A 22,293-nucleotide genomic window follows, 5' to 3' on the forward strand; every position below is an offset into this window, starting at 1 on the left:
ATGAACAAGTGCATCAAATATGAATAGAGCTAGGGAGCTGGAGAATTCATTGCCATTGCAAGACCGGGTGAAGGTTTTGTGGCTTTAGGTGGAGATTGATTACATGTTGCAAAATACACACACAATTGCGCCCTTCCCTCACTTGGAGCACATCATACGACAAGGAGGTCTGTCAGGCAAGGGCTCAAATTGGTTGAAATTATGTGAAAGAATACCTCAAAGAGAGAGAGGTGGAAGAGTAGAAAGGTGGTGAAGAGTAGAAATGAGTTGGGAGGAAATGCCTAAAGTTTGAGAAGGACTACTGGGATAGCTAGCATAAGGAGAAAAATCAGAAAGAAAAAAAATACAAATTATTTTAGTGTCGATAGTCGTACATTTTTATATACAATTATCAAATATTTTGCTCAGGTTAGGGGATAGGATGGTAGTCATAAGCTAGGTTTTTTGTCATACATAAATGTATATTTGTATGGCATTGTGTAGATGTCTGATAGTATGTTACCAACGTTGAGATATTCTGAATAATAGATAGATGGAGAGAGAAAACTGAGACACTTCAATGTAATATTTTTTTATTAATTAATATATACAAAACACTTTATTGATAAAAAAAACATGTTTATTATTTCAAAATGAGAATAAATTCAAACTTTATCATGGAATAATATTGAGTGACTTAGAGTTAATTTCAAGTAGTACATATCGATCCTTCGATACATAGATTTGATTTCACAAACAACGATCTTTTGTTACCTAATTTTTTGTAACCTATGATATAGATATATTTAAAGATGGTAGCATTTAAAATATCAATAGGAAAGTTGTCTATAATGGGTTCAAGTACTCCTACATCAAGCCTCTTAAGGATAATATCATGGCCTAAGATGAATATATGAAGATAACATACATAAGCATGCAAATGTCCTATATGTGAATTTCGATGTAATTTATTTGTTTTAAGTTCCAAATTAAAATATTCTTAGAATAGTTTTCTCCTTTATTGTCGACCTAAATCAATTGCACATAAATGCCTTTAAATACAAGCACATAGCAATAAGTTGCACAAACATGTACCAAGTTGGCTCTCAACAAGTAGTTAAAAAGGGCAAGCAGATTAGGATTTGAATTTTAAGTTAGGGTTTGTTGGGGCTTTTTCTTGCAACCCTAAATTTAAAGGGATGAATTACAATATCTAGACCCAGGATCAAATCAATCAAAACAAAGGGATAAATCTACAATTAAACTAATGACAAGAAAATATCAATCAATAAGAGTGGGATAGCTCTTCTACACTTTTAAGCCCTACTGAGCTTAGGAGAGTGCTCCTAGAGACCTTTATAGAATGGACATAAATTGACTGATCACATAGCTTAACCAAATCCTATGCATAAAGAGATTTCTAAAACAAGTTGTCACTTATGACTTCATACTAGTTTACTAAACTTGTAGACTACAAATCTTTTAACAAGCCAAACTTATGTTAAGTTATGATGCAACATCAAATATAAAATAATTTTTATTCCCATAGATAAGTTTACTCATAACCATTTACTTTTATCAATAATCTTAATATGAAACGTGTGTGCAATCAACCCTAAAGATGATTTGCAAATTGCAAATTCACAAAATATTCAACAAAGATAAATACAATTGTATCTTTGCACATTAACATAACATAACTAACAAATAATTTACCAAAACTATGTAAATTATTTTTATTTAATTTTAGAATATCATATCAACAACAATATGTTGGAGAAGCCAAGATCATTTAGTCGCATCCAAAAAATCACTCATGAGGTGTACAAATCATAAATGGGTCAAATAACAATCAACACACCAATTAACACAAAACTTGATGAAGTACATAGTGCAACACCCGCATATATACAAGGTGGATGTGAGGTGAGATGGTGTAAACAAACTATGACTAACCCTCAAATGTGAATGAGAGATGTGTGCACATGTGGAGGGTAACAAACAAATGTCTCTAACTCCCATAAAGTAAGGAGAGAATATCTCCAACCTCTAATGAGGTGAGATGTCCAAGTGACTAACATCATGTGTGCACATGTGGTGAGCCAAAAAAGCATCTATAATGTAAAGTGAACTTAACCTTTAATGTCAAGGTTAAGTTAAACCTAGCCACTAAGTGTGACTTAAGCCTAGGTGTGGGTTGGGTAAAACCTACACTCTGACGCCCCCCTTGAGTTATAAGTTTAGGGGGTAAAAATGCTCAAAAGTAAATATGGGGCCTAAAAACAAACCTTCATAAGGTACCCATGTACAAATATCTCTTAAAGTGGAGAAAAAGGAGAAAACCTAATGGGAACAAAACTCCTTTCCAAAAGAGATGATACAAATGCTATGAAATGTACAAGTGAAAGAAGAGAAGTGATAGAAGGAATGACTCATGATGACCCCACAAGGAATACTTCTAGCACAAGTATAATATTTTTTCCTCCATGGGAGAGAAAGAACAAAAGGTCATGTGAACCTCCCAAAAAATGTGAAGTAATGAACTCCATGTAAGGAAATACTCCCCCCTGAAACTGATATGAGAAGAAAAAACATGCAACCCCCCCTCAAAATATTTATTTTAGTGTTGGTAGATGCTCGATGGTAGATACTGAAGATGATCCACAAATACATTGAACAACATTTCTCTCCTTGGGATGAAACAACACTATAAATCTATGCAAGATGACCTCTCGTTCCCAATAGGAAGATGTAGTAAGTATAATGAATATCTCCAAAGTCTGCACATGTTCCAAAGACTAAAGTGATGCCCATGATGGATGCTCAATGATCCCTACACCAATACTATGAGGTGACAAATGATCATAAATATCTTTACACTATGTCACAATAGAAGTTGATGTTAGCGAGGCAAGAACAATATCTAAAGATGGCAATGGTGATGCAACTTCATAGTTTTATCTAAATTATTAAGGTGGAATTCTATGAAAAAACATGAAATATTGAAAGTATCTATGCATCTCACTGAGGTGGATCTGGAATGAAAATAGCAATGTCCTCATGTAGAAATCTCTAGGAGTCATGGATGATTCAACATTGGATTCAAATGTAGCAACGAGTAATATGGGAGATAAGTCCTTCAATGCAAGTTATGTGACTACATTGATCATCCCCGAATGATGGTGTCTCACAAGATGCCTTAGTGAAACCATATGATGGTTTTCCAAGTGCTTGAACTAGAGGCTTAGGTAATAGAATACCATGAGCAAGAAGAATTTGCTCCAAATCAATACTTTTGTGAATGATGCAATCATCTTCTATATGCATTTTCTTCCCACAATATCCACACTTTATTTTCCATTTATTATGTTTTTTTATGAAGAATACTTAAATGGAAGGGATTCATAGTGAGAGATGTTATCAAATGAACAAACAAACTCAAAAATAAGAAACACCCAAATTAGCCTATGAGCAGAGAGACCCCTAGAATTTGGCATTTTATAACAGTGTGTTTTACAATGCAAACAATCTCAATAAATGGTAAATTGGAAAATACTAACTTTTGCAAAAAACCGACACTCAATCTTGAGTTACCAATCAAAAGTTATTAAATAATTACTTTCCCGTAAACTAGGCCTATTTAAATTATAGTTACACTTAAAGTTAAAAATATGTGCTAATGAGGGAAAACTAGTCTTCCAACCACTCGTTAGAATCTGCAAGAAAAGATCTTTACAATGAGTATTCACACTCAAAAAATACCTCTCTATTTGTAAGCTATAACAAAAATAAAAACTCTGCCATATAATTTACACTTACTAAAATGATTGCTTGATAGCTTAAAATGTTAAATTTTTTGCAAGGTAACATAAAATGCTAACTTCAAATAAAATGTTACCTAACTACAATCATTACAATATTAATATGTAACATTATACAAGTCATCTTTGACCAAGTTAACATTGGCAGCAGGGTCACTATCGCTGACCTTGTTCATTGTAGGCAGAAACCCAATGAAAAGGTCATAAATTTTATCTCAAGATATCAGTTGATCTCTTCCAAGATCCCCTTTGCCCTACCAGATAGTGATTTGCAGAGGATGTTCATTGGCAATTTGTAGTCAAAATTCAGGGAGAATCTATCTCTTAATTATTATCAAAACTTTTCCAATATGTGTTTCATACTCACAAACTATTAACACACCATTTTGTAGTTCACAGATTCTACTTCAAACCCTCGCGGTGGGTCTTTTGTAGGCATGCCCACAAAAGGGTCTAGAAAGAACAAAGTTGTAGCTAATGTTGTGGTTGTTTTGTTGATGGATGCTACACAGGGGTCACAAAAAAATAGAACATTCACTACATTGAATGACTTCTACCTAAGCATAATGGAGTGATTAATAAAAGATAATTTGATTACCCTTCCCAAGGTTCGACCGTTGCCTAATAATAGACCCTATCTGCATTGGTACGATAGGTTTTTTTTTTTTCATTACCATCATGTACCTAGTCATGACACTGAGTGATGTTATCATCTTCAAAATATTGTCCAAGACCACATCGATAGAGGTGCAATTAAAGTTGATGTGCAGAAGCATAAATCAAACAATTATGTTGATAAGACCAATAGTGATTTGCATATCTACACCAACCAATTTCCTCCTCATTCAACAAATTTCATTTCTGCATTAGATCCTCCTTCGAATGATGGACCATTTATAAACATGATCACCATCACTCCTATTTATTTGCCTCTTAGCTAGAAGGAGAAGGTGTCTAACACATCATTGTCATTCACCCCTATGGATGCCCCGTATTGTGGAGAACCTGCTCCTTTATACATCCCTGCTAAGTTGAATGATCAAACTGTCATAGGTGTGATGGTTGACCTATCATGTGCAGTCTATGTCATCACAAAGGAGACTCTATTTGTGAACAATTGGCATAGGCCTACGTATGATGAATGTCAAGCAACCCTAAGGACACATGATTGTTTGTCTATCCCTCCTTTTGGCAGCATCACCTTGACGATCCTTGTTGGACCCAACATTGTTTTGTCAACCTTTGTTATTATTCCTGAGTCAAACCTCTTTTGCATTAAGCTGGGTATTCCCTAGTTGATAGCTGTCGACTTGGTCCCCTCAGTGGTGCATAAATGTCCGAAGTTCTCCCACGAAGGTTTGGTTCATGTCATCTAGGACACTGGATACCGACAACTTGTAGCTCACAAAGATTTCTTGTTAGATCATTTATGGCCTGCTCTGGTGGGGCTCATGCTTCTCTGTGGTGATTTTATGTATTGTTCTTATTATCAGTATAAGATGGGGGAGTTAACCCCTAAGTTGGTGCAACCTAGTTATTCGTTACCACTTCTTGCATCGACTTCTGCTTCATCTATTCTAGTGTTAGAGCGGGTGGTGTCTTCTACTCCATCATTAGGGGCTAAGGTTAAACCCCATCCTTCAATTAGACATCCTTGTTCATCTCAGACTATGCAACCTTTGATGATATCTTTTGTTACCATGTATGCCCCTAATGCGGACAATAGAAAGGCGGTCGTGACACCCAAGTTTGCGACCTGCCCTCCCTTTGAGCTCCCGATATTGGCTGATATTCCTCAGCCTTCTTGTTATCCTAAGAAGAGGCATTCTCCTCATTCTAATTCATCTCCATTAATTTTTTCTTCATAGACCATGTTGGTTCCCCTTGTTCCTCTAGTCGCTCCTCGGGTGAAGCAGTGTAGGGCGCCCCTCACTGTGAATGTCGTCTCAATCGCATCCACTGAGATTTCTCCTATCCATGTCACAATTTTGGAGGCCCTTCCCATGGATCATGATGCTCCCGAATCCTCTCAAGCTTCAGTTGGTTTCCCTCATCTTTGTCATAATCAGCGTATACGTGAGTGTAAGCACTATCGATGGGCCATAGATTGAGAGCGGGATGCTACTGTACAATCTATTGGTGCATCTGCAACACCCATTTATGTCGCATCAGATCTTGTTTTGTCGAATGCTCCTCTTTCTGCATCATCTTCAGTTTCACTTATAGCTGCTTTGGGGCCTATTGATGAACCTCCCCCTAAGTAGGTGCAAGTTTCCATTGCTCCTTTGGAATCACCCCTCAATACCGCCTTGCGAGACATACCTTTGTTGTTTTGGTTTGTCGATATGTTGCATACGCAGTTGGTGTCTAGTGCAACTTTGTCTACTCCCCTTGCAATGCAATCATTTCTACATCAGATTTTTCCTGGGGTCATTTAGCCTACTATGGTTTATTAGAGATTTTTTACTCCTGTCCATCCCAAACGCAAGTTTGAGCAGGGCCCCATCCAAGAGTTTTGACAACAAAAATCCTCACAAGTATGTTCCTCATCCGTTTCTCTATCTATTTCAATGTATTTTTCTTTTCTTGTTTCCATGTGTGTAGTTGAGAAGGCTTCGCCTTCTCCTAAGTTTGTCACTACCCCTCTCTTGGAGGTCGACAGTCCTATTATTGTTTCATCTTCTCTGAGTGAATCACATGCTTCCTCTATGGAGGCTTTCTTGTTTGGATCCTTGGAAGACATCCTGACATTGTCTACGCTCTTTTCTTGATCATCAATCCTTACCTCCTTTGAGCTTGTGGACGCAGACGTTGCTGCTACTTCATTCCTTTCCCTTGTTGCTGGTGAGGCGCTTGGTGTTGTAATGGTGGAAAAATGGTGAATGATAGATCAAGCGGAAAGCTACCCTTTCTCTTAAAGAGAGATGAGAGTTTCACTATTGATTACCCTTCAAACACTTTTCACCATTTTACATTAGAAAGAGGAGAGGATAATTCACTAGATTCAATCTCTCCACGTGAAGATGGTAGATTGAATTTTGAATGAATTGGGAATGTTAAGTTTATCCCCTCTTCCTCGTTGGAAATGGAAAAGAAATTGATTGAATTATGTAGTGAAAAAGTGACAAAGAACTAATTATAACTTGAGATCGGAATATGGGATGAAGTTGTGCACTTGGATCTGGCAGTAATATGTCGAGATGAAGTCACCCTACGAATTTCAGGAAAAGTTGCCCAGACCATGGTGGGAATGTACACGGTCCTCCAAAAAATTTGCGAAAGAAAAATGGTTCTTCTATCACTGCAAATGGAGCCTGAATCTGAAAGTACAGCGGCGCACCTACAACCTACACACAGAAAAGAGAGGAAAATGGGTTGGGATTGGGGGTTTGCCTTTAGGTCAAACCCCAATTTTGGAATTAACCAAGCAATGAAAGAAAGTATTTGCAAGTAGCTATAAATGAAAGACTGAATTGTAAATCACCTCAAGGGAGGTTGTGTTAGCAATGTTGATAGAGATTCTTGTGTGAAATTGAATGTTGAACTCAATCTTCTCTTCAATGGTTGAGTCCTTGACTTGAATGCAACACCTACCCTTGAAGGGAGACTTGAGAATGCTCAATGCTAGAAAAGAATGCTTGATCGCTTATGCAACTTGAATCTATCAAACTTCAGGCTATCCAACTTATGAAAATGAGAGGACAAATGCCCCCTTAAATACATGTTAGTGGATCTTATTTTCATCACAGGCCGACTTCAGGGGAGTTTCCTGCTAGATGCACAACCATCAATACAACCCTAGGAAGGGTCCTTCCTTAGAATAGGGCAGGAATAGAGACGCCATGCTCTTGTCTTGGGAGGAAAAGGGTGCCACGCCCCTATCCAAGGGGGTATAATGGAGCCATACCCCTTTCCTACCCCTTTCTTCAGGGAAGAGTGTGGATAGGGTGATGCAAAGGCCAAGGAAGAAGCTAATTTTGAAGGTTGGGCAATCTCCAGTCTTCGATCAGGCTAGAGGATTCAAACTTGCTTGTGTGAGGACCCTAATGCAGTCAAAAATTGCTAGGGTCACAATTTTATGACACTATAGGTGTCACTCTTACCATTGTCCCACTTCGATCTCATCCTCCTTTCCTGTATGATCTATATTGGGAGGATGATGACCTGGTCCTTGAAGGCCTCTAGGGCCCTATTTTCCTTTATCTTGTAGCTTATTGTGTGTGCATGATTGTGTTCCCCTGTGCTTGCTTTATATGTTTGTTCCCTCTTAGAGGACCCAGATTACTCCGTAGGTGCTTGGATATGGGAGGTTGAATATCTTTATCTTTTGTTCTCTCTTGGAGGACTCGAGTTACTCCGTAGGTGCTTGAATACAAGATATTTTTTAGTCGTGCACCTTCTTCTATTTGTCTCTCTACTTCTTCTATCTATCATATCTTGCTTTGTGATGTTCAGGAACAATGTAAAGCATTGGGGGCAATTTTGGCCTTCTTCCATGTTGACTTGAATTTTTATCTTTGTCTTCACATGCTCTTCTTCAAATCTAATAACTTCAGCACTAGGACAATATACCCTTCTCATAGTTGTCTTACATATTTTTCTCACCACTATGGGTTCCGACATTGAACTCTTAGATCCCCACGTCCTCTTACATTCATTATTGATGTTGTGGAAATTTATGTGTCACCAGCTAATGGTGGCAATCCACAAAAAACATCTTGCTATGTTGGCATGCCACAACTGCTCTTCTCCTTAGAATAACATGTCTTTCGCACATATTATTCTAAGGGGGGGCCATCATATCTGCATTTGTTATTTAGCCTCTTACATTTATGTTCATTGTTGATTGCTTTTTCATGCTTCCTTAGGTGGGGTCCAAACCACTTGATCTTTTCCTTTATCATATTTGTATTAGGTGGGGGCCAAACCACTTGATATTTTTTGCCTAGTTGGGGCCCAATCCATTTGATTTATCTCTTTTGTTCCCATTTGTAGGGGCCAATCTACTAATTATCAAATCTATCTTTGATCGCCTAATCGTATGGCTATCTAGCGTATCACTACCCATGCCAACCAAATCTCACCCTATTGTATGGCCATCCATACTAGCATGATCACACAATCATAATTGCCCTATCGTATGGTTATCCATATTGACATGATCTCACAAATATCATTGCCCTATCATATGGATATCTAACATAATGCACTTTTCTATCCATACTAGTGCATCTCATCTCATATTGCGGTGGCTTATTATCTTATATCTTTAAGTAATATGAGGCTTTCCTCCAAGTGAGGTTCATTTCTGTTATGCTATCTTATCTATCATCCATCTTAATCTATCCATTATCTTATCATTTGACATGTTGGTTTGCAACTAGCATGTTTTTGATGTATTGGTTAGATATATCTATTTCAAATCTCAACTTCATCTCGCTGGGAGCAACCTCATCCAATCAACAAAATTATGCCTCCTCATCATGACTCTTTTCTTTATCTTCCTCTACTCTAGCTTCACATCTCTTAGCAAAGACATGCTCGCTAAAGTGGGGACAAAATATAATATAAAAAATCACACCTTGTACAATTCAACACAACAAATAGTGCCTTCCTCCATGTCATCGAAGGTCATGTATCACCGCTTTTGTCTTATTATCCATCTAGATCACTTTGTCAACTTGCGACTAGAATCTTACCAACTCTATTGACTTGTCATCCTTAGGACACTAGCGTGGAGCAGAGACGTCCCACTAGCATCCCACAAATCTGACAATTTGCAGGTGGTTGTTTAAGCATTACACTTGCGCCCTGAAGGAATGGTAATGCCTTTGCATGCATCCATTGATGTTGAAATTAATTTGGGAGGATATATCTTTCATGTTTCTAGCCTTTCTTGGGATTTCTAGATTATTTGGAGATATGTCGAGCTCTTGGCATCTATTTTCTATTATTTTGCACAAGTTTTCCAGCATTTTGAGGACCACCATTGTTGCAGTCTCTCGAATATTCCGCGATGTTGTCTTCATAAGAATTCGAAGGGGATTTCTCTTACTTTCCTTAGTTTATTCACATATTTGTTATCTTTCATTTCAATCTATCTATTCTCTCAATCATGTTTCTTTCATCTTTATCGTTCCATTTCCCCATTGCTATTACTTTGGGTTGTTCATGAAGGTGAAAACACTAAAATAGGGGTTTGACTGAGGCAGACTCCAAAACACAACCCCCAACATTTTCCTTCTTGCTTGTGTGTAGGTTTGTATTTGTGGGAAGATGGTCATTTTGTTGGGGGCTTCAATCGTGGACCGGTTGTAAGTTTCTTTTATCTCTTCTCACTTTATTCTAGTACTTGGCATTTTGCACTGTTGATTTATTTTGTTACAACATCATTTGTGTAGTATTTTTATCATAGTTATCACTTTTGTACGACTTTTGTGTTATGTCAGTACGAGATGACAATGTGTCATGTTGGTGTCCCAACTTTGGGCGCTCGTCCCAATGATAGAGACTCAACAAATTCATGTGGGAGCCTCATTTTGTAATCTATTAGCTTAGTCTTGCATTTTCATCCCCTAGCCCACCCTTAGCACCAGGCTAAGTGTGATGAATAATGATGAATAGATACCCTAACTAGTACTAAGAGGGGGGGGGGGAGTGGGGGGTGAATCAGTACAGGCAAAAACTTTCTCCACAACTTATCAGGTTAAAGCAATACCAACTGGTTGTCACCATTACTGAACTTAACCATGGCAATACTGGTTAAACATAGTAAGACATCAGATACTGTAAACTGATAAGTCTGAACACTTCAAATACGATCAATACTTGATATCAACTTCACCCATAAACATATGCATGCGGTATAGTAGTAATACCATAACCTATAAACTCTGCATGCATAATATTTCAACCAAATAATTCATAAACATCACATGAAAAATGCATAACACATAACACACAGATTTTTCACATGGAAACCCAAATGGGAAAAACCACGATGGGGATGAATACCCACAAGCTTGTTTTTGAACTCTTTTGAAGCTTGCCCTATTAGGAGCCTAGTCTGGTTAAAGACTTTACAATAAGGTTCTGCAAGGAACCGATCCTGTTAGAGATCACCCGGTTAAAGGATGGCTATATACCTTGTTAAAGGTTGAAACCCTGTTAATGGTTACCTCGTTAGAGGATTTGAAGAACTCAATGATCTTGAGTCACATGGTTACAAGTTTTACAATAAGTCTGTTAAAGCTACCTGGTAAAGGGATTTTCCAACTGTTGAAATGATTAGAAGATCATAGGTAAAACTTCTGATCTGATAACAACACTACATGCCAAGGTAGATCCTTTTCATTTCCTCTACTCTGCAATGACACTCTGTAGTTTTCCTCTTACTGGTCTGGCAAGTTTCTCATCACTCGGATACACACACAACTTTTGCCAACAACTTTACAATAACAAACATCATCGACCTTATAGACAATAGTCAGGTCGGTAGCATAAACCCTAAACCCTAAGCATCTTAGGTTTATAACATAGGCAGTCCAATCCTGACCGTCCAAACACATTGCATAGAGTATTACAATTTCAAACAGATCACAAGACAATCTACATCGTTCATTCATCACCACACATGGGAATCAGTAACCCATCATGCTTTCTTCTCATACCACTAAGAAGAATGATCATTCTCGAGGTAGACTCCAAACGGAATCGATCTTTTCATACAAGATCCTCAAGGAAATCCTTCACGCGCACAAGGCAGACGTGACACCTTGATCTCATTCACATCTCTTAACTAACTCATCATAGAGTATCATCAATTACATCACACAAGAAAGATTTCCAAACTAATAACCCTAGAGCTGAGACTACCAATCGGTAGTCATACTTAGTGAAACCTTGACACCGATTCACTACATATCTTCATGCCTCTTCATACCGATTCACCAACTTCTTTCAATCTGCATATCGGTTCACTTACACTTATTGACATCAATGACAACATACATTATCATCATATCAACATGTTGGTTCATCATATGCCAATGATATCCAACAAAGTGAGGTAGCGATAAATAGGTTTATTTTCAAGGATTTGTCATCGTAGAGGTAAGAAATATCCTCCTCTACAACAACACATTCCTCTGCAATATCCAAAAGCTATACAAACTCTACACTTATCCATTTGAACATAACTCAACATTGACCAGACCAAACATAATTTACATATACTCAAAAAACACACTAGGTTAAGGTTATTTTCCATTCAAAACATCTTTAGATGGACTCTGACCATCCAAACAACATCTAGTTCATACATACACTGTATGTGCTCAACTGAACCACTTGTACAGGACCATACTACTTTAGTACTAGAGAGTTGACATCAACGATAATTTGAATAGCATATTTTTAACAATCACCCCCTTTGTCATTGATGGCAACACTTATGCCAATACATATCCTTATGAATACAAAAATTCCTCCAAATCCAAAACTTCTCCCCCTTTGACATCAAAGACAAAGGGTACACAAGTACTATACAATTAATTTTCCCCCCTATGTACACCACTCCATCAATAGAAATACTCCAAGAAAATATGTACACAATAAAAGAGAAAACCTTACCAAAGATTCATCTAGTCTTATTGCAAGGCAGGGGCAATGCTAGCTTTGTGAATAACCTTAATTATTTCTAAGTAGAACTCCAATCTACTTCTATACAGATTAGAATTTTGACCTGACTCTCCATCTCCATAATAATATGTTTTGCAACATCACAACTTTCTAAGACAAATATAAATGCACACAATGATTGATAATCTTTTAGAACTTTCACCATGCTAGATGAATGTATGTCAACAATGTCCCTTAATCTATACAAATCTTTCTTCACATTTTTTTTTCTCCACTAGCCCATTCAGCTATTTATATTGTTTTTTAATCTCTATTCTTCCCTTTGCATCCTCCTCATTTCTCCAATCATTTTCCTTGGACACTTCCAATATTTTGGCTTCTAGAGTATCAATCTCCTTCCAAATCTTGCTTGTGGACTTGAGAAAAGAATGATAGAACTTGTAAACTTAAATCATGCTATCCACACTTTGCTCAAATACTGCAATGTTTTCCTTTAGATGCTTGTTTGTCTTTGCACACTTATTCATTAGCCACTGTAATCTATTATCCATCAGTGTCTTCTCCACAACATTTACAATCTTTATTTTAAGGCTCAAAGCTTGTCCCTTTAATTGTTCTAATAAACATGTTAATTGGTCCTCATCACTCAAGCATATCTTCAAGTAATTCTCTAGACACAACACTTTTCTTTCTAGCTTTTAGATGCAAAGCATCATCCAAATTGAAGCTTTTGATAGGGTGAAAGCTTGTTTAGATAAATCTTCTTGTGTTATCAGTACCTATAGTACCTCAGATGTTATACCAGGTTCAATGACCATTTTCAGCTTAAATGAATTAGAGATATTAGAAAATTTTGCCATGCATGTTTTCTCAATCTCTTTCTCTTTCTCCAGACTAATTTGATCTTTATTTTAACATGTCTCATCTTGTTGGTTGCTCCAATTGGTTTCTCAGATTTACCTCAAAGTTATCCTTCTTCTATGAACAAAAATTTGATATCAATGGCCAATTAACAAGAATTACTCAAAAAGTGAGTAATTCTTCTACTCTTTGGGATTTGCAATACCTAGGTAGGTAAATATTTTTAATATTTATGGATTTCAAATAATTTACGGAAAATATTCCATACAACAGATAACTCTCAACATGTTTGGCTAGAATACATAAAATTTCATCCAAAATTGGCTCTATTTTGGTTATATATCATTCATGCATACCTGAGAGTAAAATCCCTACTCTAATTCTACACTAAGCAACATGAAATTAAAATTGATTTGGATAATTTGATTTTCTACTTCTGAAACATATCAAACTCGGAATAAACCAATGCCTATTTTGGGCCACAGGGTAAAAAACAAAATGTAATAGATTTGTACATACAATCCTATGCATACCAATGGGTCTCATAACTGCTAATATCTTGCATTAACAAACACATTTATGCGATCATAAGACTACTCACAAATCAAAATCATACATCCAATGTTACCGCCATACGATTAAAGAATTTTAGTTTTCCTCTTCAGAAAAGGCAAGAATCATACAACACAAGGTCAGAGGAAATGAACTAACAAATTCAAATATACCTTATATGTTGAATTTATATAATAGGGAAATGTACAACATGGAGAAAACATTATGATTTTATTACTTATATTGCAAACTAATATCATTTGTCCATAAGATAATCCTTTACAATCTAAATTTACTACCTGCATCCTTTAAAACAGTACTACTCTATTCTACCATTTCTTGATACCAAATTCTCAGAACCCCTTACCCACGACCATGATATTCCTTTTATAAGACAAGGAATGCAATAAGCTACCAACCAATTACATGTGGCAATTTCTCATTTTCCATTAATCCACTCTCAAGAAAAGATTCCTTCAGTCAAAAAACGTGCTGCCCCTATTTTGTCCTCGAGTGAAATTGTCAAGCCATGTGGAGAAATACATGAAATCATTGGTGCAGAAACCCAAAATTAGAGAAACAAACTGTCCCTTGAGTTGTGGCACCATTACACATTTGTGGCTCTTAGTGAAGAGAGTTATCAAGATGCAAGATTCTCATTGCATCTTCTGGTAGGGTAGAACTTTGAGAGTTATGATCAGACAAACATGCCTAACTCCTAACTCACATCTTTTGTGTTCTTGCCTAGTACCCTCTCCACAATCCAACCTTCATGAGGAGAAGATGGAAATTGGCAGAGAGATTCTAATTATTTGCAATTGCAAGTGAAGCTCATAGTTGCACTCATACCTTATAACATCCCTTTAGCTACCTTTGGCAGTTTTAATATCCGTTTGGCTACAAGGTACTTTGTTTGTCTGCTTCACATTGAGGATTTTATATACCTTTCACGATATGGTTCCTCCAACACCATTGGACCATTTTTCTTTATGCCAAAACCTAACTTCACTCTTTATGCACTTTTTTTTGCAACCTTTGCAAACATAAGCAAGAACACCTCCAGGCAAAAATAAGTTGTTTATGAAGACACACTTATCTCTCAAGGCTTGATGATGCAAATTATAACATAACCACCCAAATTAGGAATGATGAATGGAGGTGATTTTTTTTCCATCTCATCTAATTTCCTTTCTTTTCAAACCTCTAAGTGACTACAACTGGATATCAAATCTGCACAATGTTATATCTTTGGTTTACCCACATACTGCAACAATCCATGTGACTTGTACTTTTCTATTGTTTCTGAATATAGAATGCCAGTGAAAACATGCTTTCATTCTCAAATAGTGGCCATAACTCTAACATTTGCACTTGACTCACTGATTTTGAAATCTCTCACATTGACATACATGGGCCTTTTGAAGATTTATTGGGATATTCTCAATTTTTTTGTAGGAGAACTAATGGTCCTCGCATGTCATCGATCGTCAAGGCCCTCCATAAGATGATAACTCCATATTTAATTACTGACTACATTGTCATCTACACTCTTCCTAAACTAGCCAATTGAGATACAACCATCTCAATGAGTTCCAAGTTACCTCATACATCATCATATAGCCATAACATCTTGGACACTTCACCAAGGCACAATAAGGCTCGAGATAAGGAAAGGGCCTTGAAGCATTCCACTGAGTGCTTGAGTGGTAGCTGCTTAAATTTTTTGTGGGAATAACCCACTTGGAACTTGACAAGATAGTTAGAAATACCTCATTGATCCCTGAGCTGTCATTTTGAATACAGTCTAATTGCCACATCAAAAATAACTCAACACTCACAAAGACGCATGACTTCACCAAGCTCCCAAGTACATTAACCCTTATATTGTCTTGGCATGATCTTGGGACTCAACAAAGGTTTGAAACAATTTTCCGAGCACCTGAGCTGCACAGATGGACTCCTCATGACTGATAACATCACTCGAAACTCGCTAAGATATCGTTACTTACTTCACTGAGTCTCGAGTTACCTTGCTGAATATATTCAAACTACCACATAGGACTTAGAGCCTCGACAAGATGTGAAATTACTTCAACGCATGCCAAGAACTTTTGAAGTTGTGGCCCATCTAAAAATAAATTTGAAGCACATGCACATGTTGGCATATGATGAAGCGGTGATAATGTATGTTGTCATTGATGTCAATAAGTGCTAAAGTAGGTGAATCGGTATGAACCGGTATGAAGATCAGAAGTGGTTATGGTCAACTAGGATGGAGTGGCCCAGTGTCAGGGTTCACTAAGTATGACTACCGGTTGGTAGTCTCAGTTCAGCTCTAGGGTTACCGGTTTGGCTTGTGCAGTGCAACCGATGATGTTTTGTGACCAGTTAGTTAAGGAATAAGGATAAGGATCGAGATTCCACATCAGTTGTGTGCACATGACAAATTTTCTTGTGATTCTTGTGCGTGAAGATTGAATGCCTACCTCGGGAATGAGCATTTTTCTTAGCAGTGTGTGAAGAGAGCATGATGGGTTATTGATTTCCAGATGCGGTGAAGATTGGATGATGTAGAATATATTGAGATCTGTTTTAGAACGTTTCATTCTATGAAATATGTTTAGACGGTCAGAATTGGACCGCTTGTAATTGTAAACCTAAAATATTTAGGGTTTAGGGTTTATGCTACCGACCTGTTGTTGTCTATAAGGTCGATGAGTTTTGTTATTGCAGTGGTTGGCAAAATTTGTATTTGTGTCCGTGTGTTGGAGATTTGATACTTGTCAAACTAGAGTGAGGAATCTGCAGAGTGTGATTGTAGAAGAGAGGAACTGAAAAGGATTTGCCTTAGCAAGAAGTGTTGTTATCAGATCAATGTTTCACCTGTTGTCTTCTAACTATTTCAACAGAAGGTAAATCCCTTGTCTGGGTAGCTTTAACATGTTTTGTTGTAAATCCTCTAACCAGGTGGCTCAATTTCATTGAGTTATTTAATTCCTCTAGTGAGGTAACTCTTAACAGGGTATATAGCCATCCCTTAACCGGGCGATCCCTAACAGGACCGGTTCCTAATGGGACCTTTATTGTAAAGTCTTTAACCGGACTAGGCTCCTAACAAAGCAGACTTCAAAAGAGTTCACAAATAGCTTGTGGGTGTTCATTCCCACCGTGGTTTTTGCCATTTGGGTTTCCACGTGAAAAATCTGTGTGTTATGGGTTGTGAGATTTTCATGTGATGATTGTGTGGTTTTGATTAAGTTAGATATGCATGCATGATTAAATGGTTGTGGTATTATTGTTACAACTCATGCATGATTAGATCAATGAAGTAGTTATCAAGGTTTGAGATTTGTTGAATGTTGTCTGAAGTATTTTTGTTTAACCAGTATAGCTTTGGTTAAGTTCAATGGTGAAGATAACTGGTCAGCTGTGTTTTGATATGACAAAGTGTTGAAGCAGTTTTTGTATATATTGATTCACACCCCCCCCCCCCCCCCCCTCTTAGTATCAGTTAGGACCTTAGTAGTTCATCATTATTCATCAATTGGTATCAGAGCACATCTAGGTCCTCGGTGATATAAGCTTAATCGCTTGAGGCAAAAGATCCTATTTTAATAATGAAGAGGGAAGGTCCTAAGTTTAACAAGGACAACTTTAAAATATGGAAGGACATGATGAAGATATATATCAAGAGTTTGGGTGCACTACACTGGAAATATGTTGAGAATGACTATGTAATCCCCTTTGACACTCTAACCGATGATCAGAAAAGAGAGATACAAGAAAATGGGCAAGTCATGGAAGCCCTTATTAGCAGCTTGTCTGATGTAGAGTTTATTGATATACAAGATAAGGACAATCCGAAAGAAGTATGGGACAAACTGGAATCCATTTATGGCAGTGATGAACATGTCAAGCAGGCTAAGGAAGAAAGCCTTAGAGGAAAGTTTGAAGATATGAGGATGGTTGAAGGAGAGACCATTCAATAGTATGGCATAAGAATCAAGACAATGGTTGGAGAGATCGAGAGCACTGGTGGAACAATTGATGATGGCACTGTTGTCAGTAAAGTTCTGAGATCACTTTTACCGGTCTATGCAATCAGGGTTGCCGCTATTCAGGAACTAAGGTCTATTGACAAAACCAAGGTATCTTTAGACTCTATTATTGCAAATTTGACTGCATATGAATTGAATGGCTATGATGGTAGTGTTCTGAAGACAGAGTCAACCTTTAGAGCATCTACTTCCTCCGCACCGACCAGGAAAGGAATAGAGGTCAATACTAGTTATGAATCCAGGCCAAGCAGAGATATGGACGATGAGTAGATTTTGATGGAGTTTGAAGCTCTTCTTGCCAAGAGACTTCCAAAAGGCACCAAAAAATATAGAGGTAAGCTTCCTCTGAAGTGTTTTTCTTGCAATAAGATAGGACATATGGTTGTTAACTGTCCTAACAATGACAATAAGGATAAACCAGAGAGGTTTAGGAAGTATAAAGGAGTAGGTAGGAGAAATTGTCTTGTTGCAGTGGATGGATGTGTTACCGATGAGGAATTTGAGGATGAAGAGAATGAGGACATAGTGTTTGTGGCTGTTAAGGAAGAGTTGTCTGACCAGAAAGAACTTGTCTCACATATTGACAACTCTAACGAGTGGATCATTGATAGCAGGTGTTCTCACCACATGATCGATGACTGGAGAAAGTTTCAGTCTCTTCAAGAATATGATGGTGGTGTTGTTTGGTTTGGCAATGATGCATCTTGCATGGTGAAAGGAAAAGGATACATCTCACTAAATGGAAAGAGCAGTGCGGATGATGTCTACTGGGTGGAAGGCCTTCAGAATAATCTTTTGAGTGTTGCTCAACTAAACAACAAAGGACTCATACTGGAAATTAAAGGTGGAGTCTATAGAATAATTGGAAAGAGTGGTGAACTTATTGCCATCGATAAGCAGACTAGAGGAAATCTATTTCAGCTTAATGCCAAGATTAGTCAGTGCCTGATGGCAAAATTTGATGACAGTTGGATATGGCATAGGAGACTTTGTCATATAAATTTTGACAATATTGTAAAAGCTAGTAAGATCAAGGCAGTAAGAGGATTGCCTTTGCTGAACAAACCGGAGAATGCCTTGTGCAGAGAATGCCAACTTGGGAAGATGTCTTCCTCAACATTCAAAGGTAAGTCTTTTTCTGTGGAGAACTTACTTGATCTAGTGCACACCTATTTGTGTGGTCCGATGAAAACTAGAAGCATTCAGGGAGATCGGTACTTCATGATTCTTACCGATGATTGCTCAAGAATGATGTGTGTCATATTCTTGAAAGAAAAATCTGAGGCATTTGGAAAGTTCAAAGCCTTTAGGGCATTGGTGGAGAAGGAGAGCGGTAGAAGGATAAAATGCCTAAGGACCGATCAGAGAGGTGAATTCACTTCTGATGAATTCAATAAGTCTTGCGAGGAGAATGGAATTAAGAGGCAATTGTCTACCCCAAGGACACCACGATAGAATGACATAGCAGAAAGAAACAACTAGATCGTGGTTGAAGCAGCCAGAATTATGTTGATCCAAGGAAATGTCACTCACACATTTTGGAGAGAAGCAGTGAGCACTGCAGTCTATACCATGAACCGACTACTCATTAAGAAAGGTAAAGACAAAACCCCCTATGAATACTGGAATGGGAGAACTCCCAATGTGAGTTATTTCAAAGTGTTTGGGAGTAAATGCTATATTAGGAGAGGTGAGAACCTGAGTAAGTTTGATGCTAAGTGTGATGAAGGAATATTTTTGGGATATTCCACTAAAAGAAAAGCTCTCAAGTGCTACAACAACAAGACTCAAAATATTCTTGAGAGTATCAATGTCAAGGTTGATGAATCCCTTGAGAAGCCTGAGGAAACCGATAGCAAGCAAATGGAAGATGAACCGGGTTTAGCCTTCTAGGAACCAGTTAATAAAGAAATAAGTGACAAATAATGCAAAGACCTTAGTGTTTCTGTACCAGTAGAAGCTTCAATGGGTGAAGAAGAAGATGAAGTGGAAAAAGAAGAGGAAAAGCAAGCGAAACCTGCTACGGTCATTTGTAGGTATGTAAGACTACATCATGATCCGAAGAAAATCATAGGGGACAAAGATGCAAGAATACTCACAAGGAGAAAGGTGAAAGAAAATTCTTTCAGTATTTCAGAATTTGAGCCTAAGACTGCTAGAGAGGCACTTATCGATGAAGACTAGATAAAGGCAATGGAGAGGAGTTGGAATAGATAGAGAAGGATGCAACATGGTCCTTGGTACCCAGATCGGAACACAAGAATGCCATAGGTACCAAATGGGTCTTCAGGAATAAGTTGAATGAAGAAGGCACAGTGGTAAGGAAGAAGACAAGACTTGTATGCAAGGGATATGCTCAGGAAGAAGGAGAAGACTATGGAGAAACCTTTGCCCCAGTGGCTAGACTGGAAGGTCTCTGAATGCTACTTGCATTTGCAACATTTAAGGGATTTAAGGTATACCAGATGGATGTGAAGTTTGCCTTCTTGAATGGAATCCTGGAGGAAGAAATGCATATTGGCAATCAGATGGGTTTGCTTTGTCAGAAGATAATGACACAATGTGTAGATTACATAAGGCCCTGTATGGATTGAAACAAGCACCAAGGACATGGTATGAATGGTTACACTCTCATATCGTGAAGATAGGATTTTAGAGAACAAGTGAGGACAACAACATCTACCTGAAATCTGAAGGTGGCCAGATTCTGATATGTGAAGTATTTGTAGATGATATAATCTTCAGTGGAGATGATGATATGAATCATGCATTTATAGATGAGATGAAAAAGGAGTTTGAGATGTCTCTAATTGGAGAGATAAATTTTTTCATTGGTCTACAGATCCAGTAGATGAAAGAGGGTATCTTCATCACCCAGTCCAAGTATATCAAAGAGGTATTGAAGACCTTTGGAATGGAGGAGAGAAAACTGGTTGGAACACCGATGGTGACCGCCTGCAAACTAACAAAGGAGGATGATACATCGTTGGTGGATGAGAAGGAGTATAGGTCAATGATTGGTAAGCTGCATTATGTGGTGCATAGAAGAACGGATATTGCTCATGCAGTGGGCATAGTGGCCCATTTTCAGAAGAGTCCAAGAGAATCCCACTTGGTTGCAGTAAAGAGGATTCTTAGATACCTGAAAGGGACAATTGATTATGGATTGTGGTATCCATACAATGACGAATTTGATTTGAAAGTGTTTACCAATGCAGATTGGGCAGGGAATGTGGATGAGTGGAAGAGCACAACCGGTGGAGCGTTCTTCCTTGGTGGAAGACTAGTCTCATGGATGAGCAAGAAGCAGAGTTGTATTTCCCAATCTACAGCTGAAGCGGAGTATGTGGTAGCATTTATGAACTTCACTCAGGCAATCTGGATGAAGCATGTACTGAATGGATTTAGAGTGATTATATCTGAACCGGTGAGTATATTTTGTGATAATACCAGTGCAATAAATATTTCCAAAAATCCGGTATTGCATGCTAGGACCAAGCATGTTGAGCTCAAGTATAATTTCTTGAGAGAAAAGGTTCAAAATAAAGAGGTTGTATTAGAACATGTTTCCAGTAAGGAGCAGCTAGTAGACATATTCTTTAAGCCCTTACCGAAGACAACATTTACCTATTTGAGAGGTGAATTAGGGGTTTTGCCCCTTCATGAAGTAAATTAAAGTTGTGTTCTCCACATTAGTCAGGTACTACAATGTCAGATCTTACAGGATTGATGTGTTGAAGGATGCTACTCCATAGGGGGAGCAACATAGTGGAGACCGGAAGCTTGTGCCTCCACTTTGGCATTGGTGTCAAAGGGGGAGAAGATATCTGATGATGAAGATATATGGGGTAGAAGATATATGTTTGAAGGACAATATGCAAGTGTGAGAAGTGATTATGCAAAGCGCACACTGACCAGTCCTGGTGGTGGTGGTGATCTGTTTAAGTTGAACCGGTATATGTCAACCGATATATGTTATTGAGCACGGTACAAATACTCAGCACAGATATTGAGCAATGATTACTGAGTATTGCCATCAATGCCAAAGGTGGAGATTGTTGGCATATGATTAAGAGGTGATAATGTATGTTGTTATCGATGTCAATAAGTTCTCAAGTAGGAGAACCGATATGAACTGGTATGAAGATCAGAAGTGGTTATGGTCAATTAGGATGAAGTGGATCGGTGTCGAGGTTCACTAAGTGTGACTATCGGTTGGTAGTCTCAGTCGAGCTCTAGGGTTATTGGTTTGGCTTGTGTGGTGCAATCGATGATGTTTTGTGACCAATTAGTTAAGGAATAACGATAAGGATCTAGATTCCACTTCAGTTGTTTGTGTTGTTCATCAAAATTGATTAACCCAAGTACACCTGCAATTGATC

Source organism: Cryptomeria japonica, chromosome 1 (assembly GCF_030272615.1).
Source record: "Cryptomeria japonica chromosome 1, Sugi_1.0, whole genome shotgun sequence".
Lineage (NCBI taxonomy): Eukaryota > Viridiplantae > Streptophyta > Pinopsida > Cupressales > Cupressaceae > Cryptomeria > Cryptomeria japonica.